Source organism: Erythranthe guttata, chromosome 2 (assembly GCF_056151865.1).
Source record: "Erythranthe guttata isolate IM_541 chromosome 2, IM_541, whole genome shotgun sequence".
In the NCBI taxonomy this organism is placed as follows: Eukaryota; Viridiplantae; Streptophyta; class Magnoliopsida; order Lamiales; family Phrymaceae; genus Erythranthe; species Erythranthe guttata.
The window spans coordinates 4,749,204-4,757,861 of record NC_142534.1 but is presented as its reverse complement, the minus strand read 5'-3'; the positions used below and the strand labels follow the sequence as shown (position 1 = coordinate 4,757,861).

At 32.8% G+C, this 8,658-nt stretch overlaps 1 pseudogene; it reads right to left on the bottom strand.

The window, feature by feature from the left end:
- Positions 1-4,321: 4,321 nt before the first annotated feature.
- Positions 4,322-6,423, bottom strand: LOC148772165 (endoglucanase 25 pseudogene; annotated as a pseudogene).
- Between the last annotated feature and the right edge of the window lie 2,235 nt (positions 6,424-8,658).

The following is an 8,658-nucleotide window of genomic DNA, read 5'->3' as shown; positions in this document are numbered from 1 at the left end:
AAGTTGAGAATAAATTTAGTAAAAAAGAGTAAGAATGAGCTATATCCTTTTATACACAACTATAGGGGTATTTTTGTCCAAAAACATCCAAAGGTCAGTTCAATGGTCGGTCAACCGTGGAAAGTGACAGATTCTCTAACGTCGGGTAACGTGAGGGGTTATGTGCCTAATTTCATACCATAAGGGGGTCATGTGCAAAATGTCAAACCACAATGGGGTTATGTGCCTAATTTCATACCATAAGGGGGTCATGTACAAAATGTCAAAACCACAAGGGGGTTATGTGCCTAATTTCATACCATAAGGGGGTCATGTGCAAAAGGTCTAAACCACAAGGAGGTTATGTGCGTAATTTCATACCATAATGGGGTCACGTGCAAAATGTCCAAACTACATGGGTTAAGTTCTATTTACCCTATTTGAAATGAAAGTGTAAAATTATTATAATAGTTATATATATAATGTTTAATAAATAATTCATTGTCATATTAATTATCATTAATATTAAAAATCTCTACTAATAACACATTAATGTATAAATTTTTTTGAAATTTTTGAGAAAGATATTTATGAATGAAAGAACACTGCCAAATACTGCAAATAATTTTGATGTTTTGAAATATCTAAAATACAAATTGTAACTCATTATCTGTTTATTTATTTATTATTATTGTTATTGTTATACTTATAGGTGTGTAAAAGACTATCACACATTAACGTGCTCCAATTTCATCATTTAATCTAATTTAATCTTAATTTGACCCAAAATTTCACCAAATATTCAATTTTGACCTCCAACCCAATTTTTACTATAATTTTGACCTCACATCCGTTGACCGTCGGTCTTCAGCGTTGACTTTTTTTTTTCTTTTATCCGCATCGACGCCGGTCTCCTGTGGCGTTGACTTTTTTTTTTCTTTTATCCGCATCGACGTCGGTCTCCTGCGGCGTTAACTTTTTGTTTTTGAAAACCTTTTTTTTTTAACATTTTTTGTCGTTTAAACAGTAATATTACTGTGGTTGACAGTAATATTAATATGCTGATCGTTCAACAAAGGCAAAAATAATAATAAAAAAAAATTTGTATTTACGTTGTTAACAGTAAACACGGCCACGGGTCAGACCGGGTCCGGGTTGGACCCGTCGGGTTCGGATCCAACTTTTTGGAGACCCGAAACCGACCAGTGGTGAGGCAGGTCCGGGTAGGGTCCACTGGGGTCCTGTCGGGTTCGGGTCGGTTCCGAGCATTATTCCACGTTTTTTTCAAGTCGTTTCATATCTACGTAGGTTGAAATTGATATCCGTCAAATTAGAATTCAATTTGTTTAAATTAAAGGCAGCGAGAAAAAAAAATGAAATTAAGTTAGTACACTAAGTCGATGTATTACCTAGAGCATAATTCCACGTTTTTTTCAAGTCGTTTCATCTCTACGTAGGTTGAAACTAATACACGTAAAATTAAAATTCAATTTCTTTAAACGAAAGGCAGCAAGAAAAAAAAAACAAGAATGAAATTAAGTCAGTACACTAAGTCGATGTATTACCTGAGTTACGACTCGGTCGATAATATCAGCTGAATCGTTGAAGGTCTTGAGCAAGTAATCAGTTCCCCATTTGATGGTTTCCTTAACGTGGTTGAGTTCTCCAGATGCCTCGTATTTCGCGTTGTAATCAACGACACTCCAACTAAGCAAAGTCATGGCGAATGATTGAGGGAAGTCGAATTTGATTGCATCCCCGGCATCGTAATAGCTGACGGACAGATCTTCGGACAAACTCGAACCATCTTTCAGGCACGAGTCTCCTCGCCATGACACGTTGTTATTCTCCGGTAATCTTCCAGCCGTAAATCGGCTAACAATTACAGCAAATTATTAGCCAAAATTACAACAAATTACTAGCCAAAATTACAGCAAATTATCAGCCAAAATTGCAGCAAGTCATCAGCCAAAATTACAGTAAATTACTAGCCAAAATTACAGCAAATTATTAGCCAAAATTGCTAACTCAAACCATATACCTTGTCATTAATACCCCCATTCGATTTATGCAAATCTAGCCAAAGATTTAAGAAAATTAAATTCCATACAAAAATAATTAGCATTAATCTGTTGAATGTGTGAAGAGTACATAGTCCAACGGTAACAAAGATTTAAACACTAATAACCAACCAACGCAAAAGTGCTACTCATTTAATGCAAAGAATAAAAACGTCATATGAACAGAGATGCGACTATAGTACAAATCTAAAAAAATGATAAATCCTATACAGAAATTACTACATATAGGTTGTAATAATATGTAATAGAAGACGAACTGGAAGCTGGAGATGAGAAACAAGATTTATACACAGATTAATGACCAGCTAACTAATCATAGATTAATAATAATAATCCAAAGAATATGTTCTTTTACTACATTGACAAATGTTTGAATGGTTATATATATATATATATATATATATATATATATATATATATATATATATATATATATATATATATATATATATATATATATATATATATATATATATATATATATATATATATCTTATATATAAAAGAAGAAACATTGGGCAACCCTAAAAAACCCTAATGACATTTCTGTAATTATTTATTTTTAATTTGTTTTACTAATTTTCTAACTATATTTTCAACAATTATCAAACTGATGAATCGTGAAAAATACTTCAACCTCCCGTTTTTCATCAATATATCCCAAATCCTAAAACATAAAAATAGAAATTTAGTTTGTTAAATTGATTTTTTTTTCACTTTTAAAATTGGATCCCGTGTATCGCACGTGCATCGCACGGGGAAAAAATGCTAGTTATTTAAATAAGAAACGTTGGGCAACCCTAAAAAACCCTAATGGCATTTATGTAATTATTTATTTTTAATTTTTTTACTAATTTTCTAACTATATTTTCAACAATTATCAAACTGATGAATCGTGAAAAATACTTCAACCTCCCGTTTTTCATCAATATATCCCAAATCCTAAAACATAAAAATAGAAATTTAATCTGTTAAACTGATTATTTTTTTTCACTTTTAAAATTGGATCTCGTGCATCGCACGGGGAAAAAGTGCTAGTTATTTAAAGAAGAAAGAGGAAAAGAGGAATTGGGTGGAATCTGTAATTTGGGCTAATAACATAACAGAAATTATGGGCTAGTAACAAATATGGGTTGTAATAAATAATGGGTTTACTTTTATTAAATATTGGGCCCAATAAAAATTACAAGCTGAAATAAATTAATGAATTATGCCAACAGATTAAATATTAAAAATTATGGGTTAAATAATTACGTAACATTATTTCACAGCTTCTAAAAAATCACAAAATTAATATATAGTCAAACAATATTTCTTCACTTACAGCGTTGGGCGTTGAAGAACATGAGGGCCTTGTTCAAAGACATAGTGTAATTATCCGGCGGGAGGGGGCGTTGGTGGTGGTGGCGGTGGCGGTGGCGCGACAAATTCTTTACCATAGAGCTGATCAATGCGGTGGCTAAGTCGGCCGCTAAAATGGCGCTGATCATCCAGAGAAAGATAGTATTATGCTTCTTCGTCGTCGTCTTATGCTCATCCGGCCGGAGCAGCCAGCTCCGCTCCATCTTGTTGAGCCCCTGACGCAGGGCCGCTGGCCTGTCATCCGCCGCCGCCGCCTCCTCTATCTCGAACTAAGCTCTCCTACCGTACAACATTTTTTTTTAATTTTTTTTATTTGTTATAGTATTGTGAGTTTTAATTTAATTTGCTTAGTGAAACAATTTTTCAGACAATGGGTTATCTAACTTTCAGACCGTTGTACGTTGAAGTATGGGAAGAACTTGCTTTATTAATTTAGTTTCCTTGTGTGCTAATAAAGAACTTTTTGTTTTCATTTTTCTTTTTTTCTGTAAGAGGAAAAAGATATATATATGCTGACGGTAATTGTGCATAATTCCATGCTTTTTCAAGTCGTTTCATCTCTACGTAGGTTGAAATTGATATACGTCAAATTAGAATTCTATTTGTTTAAACGAAAGGCAGCGAGAAAAAAAATGAAATTAAGTTAGTTCACTAAGTCGATTGCTCTGCTCCCCCAAAGAAAAAGGGGAGACTTGCTCTAAAAATGAAGAAAGACTTGCCGGAAATGGCCTTGGTCCAACCAAGAAAGGCATGGGATGGGCATAAAGAAAAGATTGGCTGCTTCTAAAGCTCTCTTTCTTCTCTTACGATATTTCTAGTTGGATGAACAGATCGCTCCTCAAAGCGGCCGATGTATTACCTAGAGCACAATTCCACGTTTTTTTCAAGTCGTTTCATCTCTACGTAGGTTGAAACTAATACACGTAAAATTAAAATTCAATTTCTTTAAACGAAAGGCAGCAAGAAAAAAAAACAAGAATGAAATTAAGTCAATACACTAAGTCGATGTATTACCTGAGTTACGACTCGATCGATAGTATCAGCTGAATTGTTAAAGGTCTTGAGCAAGTAATCAGTTCCCCATTTGATGGTTTCCTTAACGTGGTTGAGTTCTCTAGATGCCTCGTATTTTGCGTTGTACTCAACGACACTCCAACTAAGCAAAGTCATGGCGAATGATTGAGGGAAGTTGAACTTGATTGCATCCCCGGCATCGTAATAACCGCCGGACAGATCTTCGGACAAACTCGAACCATCTTCCAGGCACGAGTCTCCTCGCCATGACACGTTGTTATCCTCTTGTAATCTTCCAGCTGCAAATTGGCCAACAATTACAGCAAATTATTAGCCAAAATTACAACAAATTACTAGCCAAAATTATAGCAAATTATTAATTGCTAACTCAAACCATATACATTGTCATTAATACCCCCATTCGATTTATGCAAATCTAGCCTAAGATTTAAGAAAATTAAATTCCATATAAAAATAATTAGCATTAATCTGTTGAAAGTGTGAAGAGTACAGAGTCCAACGGTAACAAAGATTTAAACACTAATAACCAACCAACGCAAAAGTGCTACTCATTTATTGCAAAGAATAAAAACGTCATATGAACAGACATGCGACTATAGTACAAATCTACAAAAAATGATAGATCCTATACAGAAATTACTCAATATAGGTTGTAATAATATGTAATAAAAGACGAACTGGAAGCTGGAGATGAGGAACAAGATTTATTCACAGATTAATGACCAGCTAACTAATCATAGATTAATAATAATAATCCAAAGAATATGTTCTTTTACTACATTGAGAAATTTTTGAATGGTATATATATATATATATATATATATATATATATATATATATATATATATATATATATATATATATATATATATATATATATATATATATATAAAAGAAAGAAACGTTGGGTAACCTAAAAAAACCCTAATGGCATTTCTGTAATTATTTATTTTTTATTTCTTTTACTAATTTTCTAACTATATTTTCAACAATTATCAAATTGATGAATCGTGAAAAATACTTCAACCTCCCGTTTTTCATCATTGTATCCCAAATCCTGAAACATAAAAATAGAAATTTAATTTGTTAAATTGATTATATTTTTTCACTTTTAAAATTGGATCCCGTGCATCGCACGGGGAAAAAATACTAGTTATTTAAACAAGTAAGAGGAAAAGAAGAATTGGGTGGAATCTGTAATTTGGGTTAATAACATAACAGAAATTATAGGCTAGTAACAAATATGGGCTGGGTAATAAATAATGTGCTTACTTTTATTAAATATTTGGGCCCAATAAAAATTAGGGGCTGAAATAAATTAATGAATTATACCAACAGATTAAATATTATAAATTATGTGGGCCCAATAAAAATTAGGGGCTGAAATAAATTAATGAATTATGCCAACAGATTAAATATTAAAAATTATGGGTTAAATAATCACGTAACATTATTTCACAGCTTCTGAAAAATCACAAAATTAATATATAGTCAAAAAATATTTCTTCACTTACAGCGTTGGGCGTTGAAGAACATGAGGGCCTTGTTCAAAGCCAGAGTGTAATTATCCGGCGGGAGGGGGGTTGGTGGTGGTGGCGGTGGCGCGGCAAATTCTTTACCATAGAGCTGATCAATGCGGTGGCTAAGCCGGCCGCTAAAATGATGCCGATCATCCAGAGAAATATAGTATTATGCTTCTTCGTCGTCGTCTTATGCTCATCCGGCCGGAGCAGCCAGCTCCGCTCCATCTTGTTGAGCTCCTGACGCAGAAGAGCCGATGGCTTGTCATCCGCCGCCGCCGCCGCCGCCTCCTCTATCTCGAACGAAGCTCACCTATCGTACACCATTTTTTTTATTTTTTTTTATTTGTTATAGTATTGTGAGTTTTAATTTAATTTGCTTAGTGAAACAATTTTTCAGACAATGGGTTATATAACTTTCAGATCTTTGTACGTTGAAGTATGGGAAGAACTTGCTTTATTAATTTAGTTTCCTTGTGTGCTAATAAAGAACTTTTTGTTTTCATTTTTCTTTTTTCCTGTAAGAGGAAAAAGATATATATTGCTGACGGTAATTGTGCTGTTACTCAGTAATTATTCCAAGAATGTGTATCATTCAATTATTACCCGATGTAACCATCTGGGATTTTGCCAATTTTATTTTATTTATTTTCTAACAATTTTGTCCAGCCCAAAAATATTTAAAAAAAAAAATATTCTTCTGTTGAGGCGGGAGACAAGAAAGTTGTGGTTGAATATAGAAATTGCGTGTAGCCGCAATTCATTTACTAAAATAGTAAAATGTGTAGTCTTTTCTGTTAATCATTTAGGGTAAATTACGAAATATCCCTGAACTTAGGCTAAATAATAAAAACCATCATCACCTATTCGTAATTACCCAAAAACCCCTCTGATTAACTGTTGGTTTTTTAGCAGAAAATGTGTAGAGTCTATTATACCTTTTGTTAAACATGTGAGAAATAAAAGAAAATTGGGACTTATGACTTGAATTTGTTCACATAAAATCTAATATAAAGGGACCTATAGCAAATTGTCCATAAATAAAAGGGTTAGATACAACTTGCACCCGTTGTACTATCACACAGTATCGCATATACCTCTCATGTACTACGAAATGCGACAAAATGGTCTCTCATGTTGCAAGTCAACTCTCAGATCTTTAACACCGTTAATTTCTATAGCAAAGTTACTTTTTTACCCTTAGCCATTTTGTGAGTTTGTAACTTGTCAATTATTTGAACGCGTATAACGGAAGAAAAGTAAGAAAAATTCCCCTCTCCCCTTTCATCTTCTCCACTGCGATTGAATGAAATCGACATTTTTAGAAATACCGGAGGACATTTTACATCAAGATTTTAGAGGCTTTGAATAAAATTATAAAACTAAAAAAAATTCCATAAAATAAATTCAAAAACTCATAAGAATACAACTAAAATTAGGGAATAATGCATAAAAAATAAATCAATAATTTAAAAGAATACACTTACGATTTTAGGCTGGGAAACGAAAATGTAAAATGTCAAAAATTTAAAAAGAAACTATAAACAATTTCGAGAATATAAGTATTTTTTTTTTCAAAAATTAGGGGTGAAAATTTTGGATTGGGAACTAAAATCATGGAAGAAGTTGAGAATAAATTTAGTAAAAAAGAGTAAGAATGAGCTATATCCTTTTATACACAACTATAGGGGTATTTTTGTCCAAAAACATCCAAAGGTCAGTTCAATGGTCGGTCAACCGTGGAAAGTGACAGATTCTCTAACGTCGGGTAACGTGAGGGGTTATGTGCCTAATTTCATACCATAAGGGGGTCATGTGCAAAATGTCAAACCACAATGGGGTTATGTGCCTAATTTCATACCATAAGGGGGTCATGTACAAAATGTCAAAACCACAAGGGGGTTATGTGCCTAATTTCATACCATAAGGGGGTCATGTGCAAAAGGTCTAAACCACAAGGAGGTTATGTGCGTAATTTCATACCATAATGGGGTCACGTGCAAAATGTCCAAACTACATGGGTTAAGTTCTATTTACCCTATTTGAAATGAAAGTGTAAAATTATTATAATAGTTATATATATAATGTTTAATAAATAATTCATTGTCATATTAATTATCATTAATATTAAAAATCTCTACTAATAACACATTAATGTATAAATTTTTTTGAAATTTTTGAGAAAGATATTTATGAATGAAAGAACACTGCCAAATACTGCAAATAATTTTGATGTTTTGAAATATCTAAAATACAAATTGTAACTCATTATCTGTTTATTTATTTATTATTATTGTTATTGTTATACTTATAGGTGTGTAAAAGACTATCACACATTAACGTGCTCCAATTTCATCATTTAATCTAATTTAATCTTAATTTGACCCAAAATTTCACCAAATATTCAATTTTGACCTCCAACCCAATTTTTACTATAATTTTGACCTCACATCCGTTGACCGTCGGTCTTCAGCGTTGACTTTTTTTTTCTTTTATCCGCATCGACGCCGGTCTCCTGTGGCGTTGACTTTTTTTTTTCTTTTATCCGCATCGACGCCGGTCTCCTACGGCGTTAACTTTTTGTTTTTGAAAACCTTTTTTTTTTAACATTTTTTGTCGTTTAAACAGTAATATTACTGTGGTTGACAGTAATATTAATATGCTGATCGTTCAACAAAGGC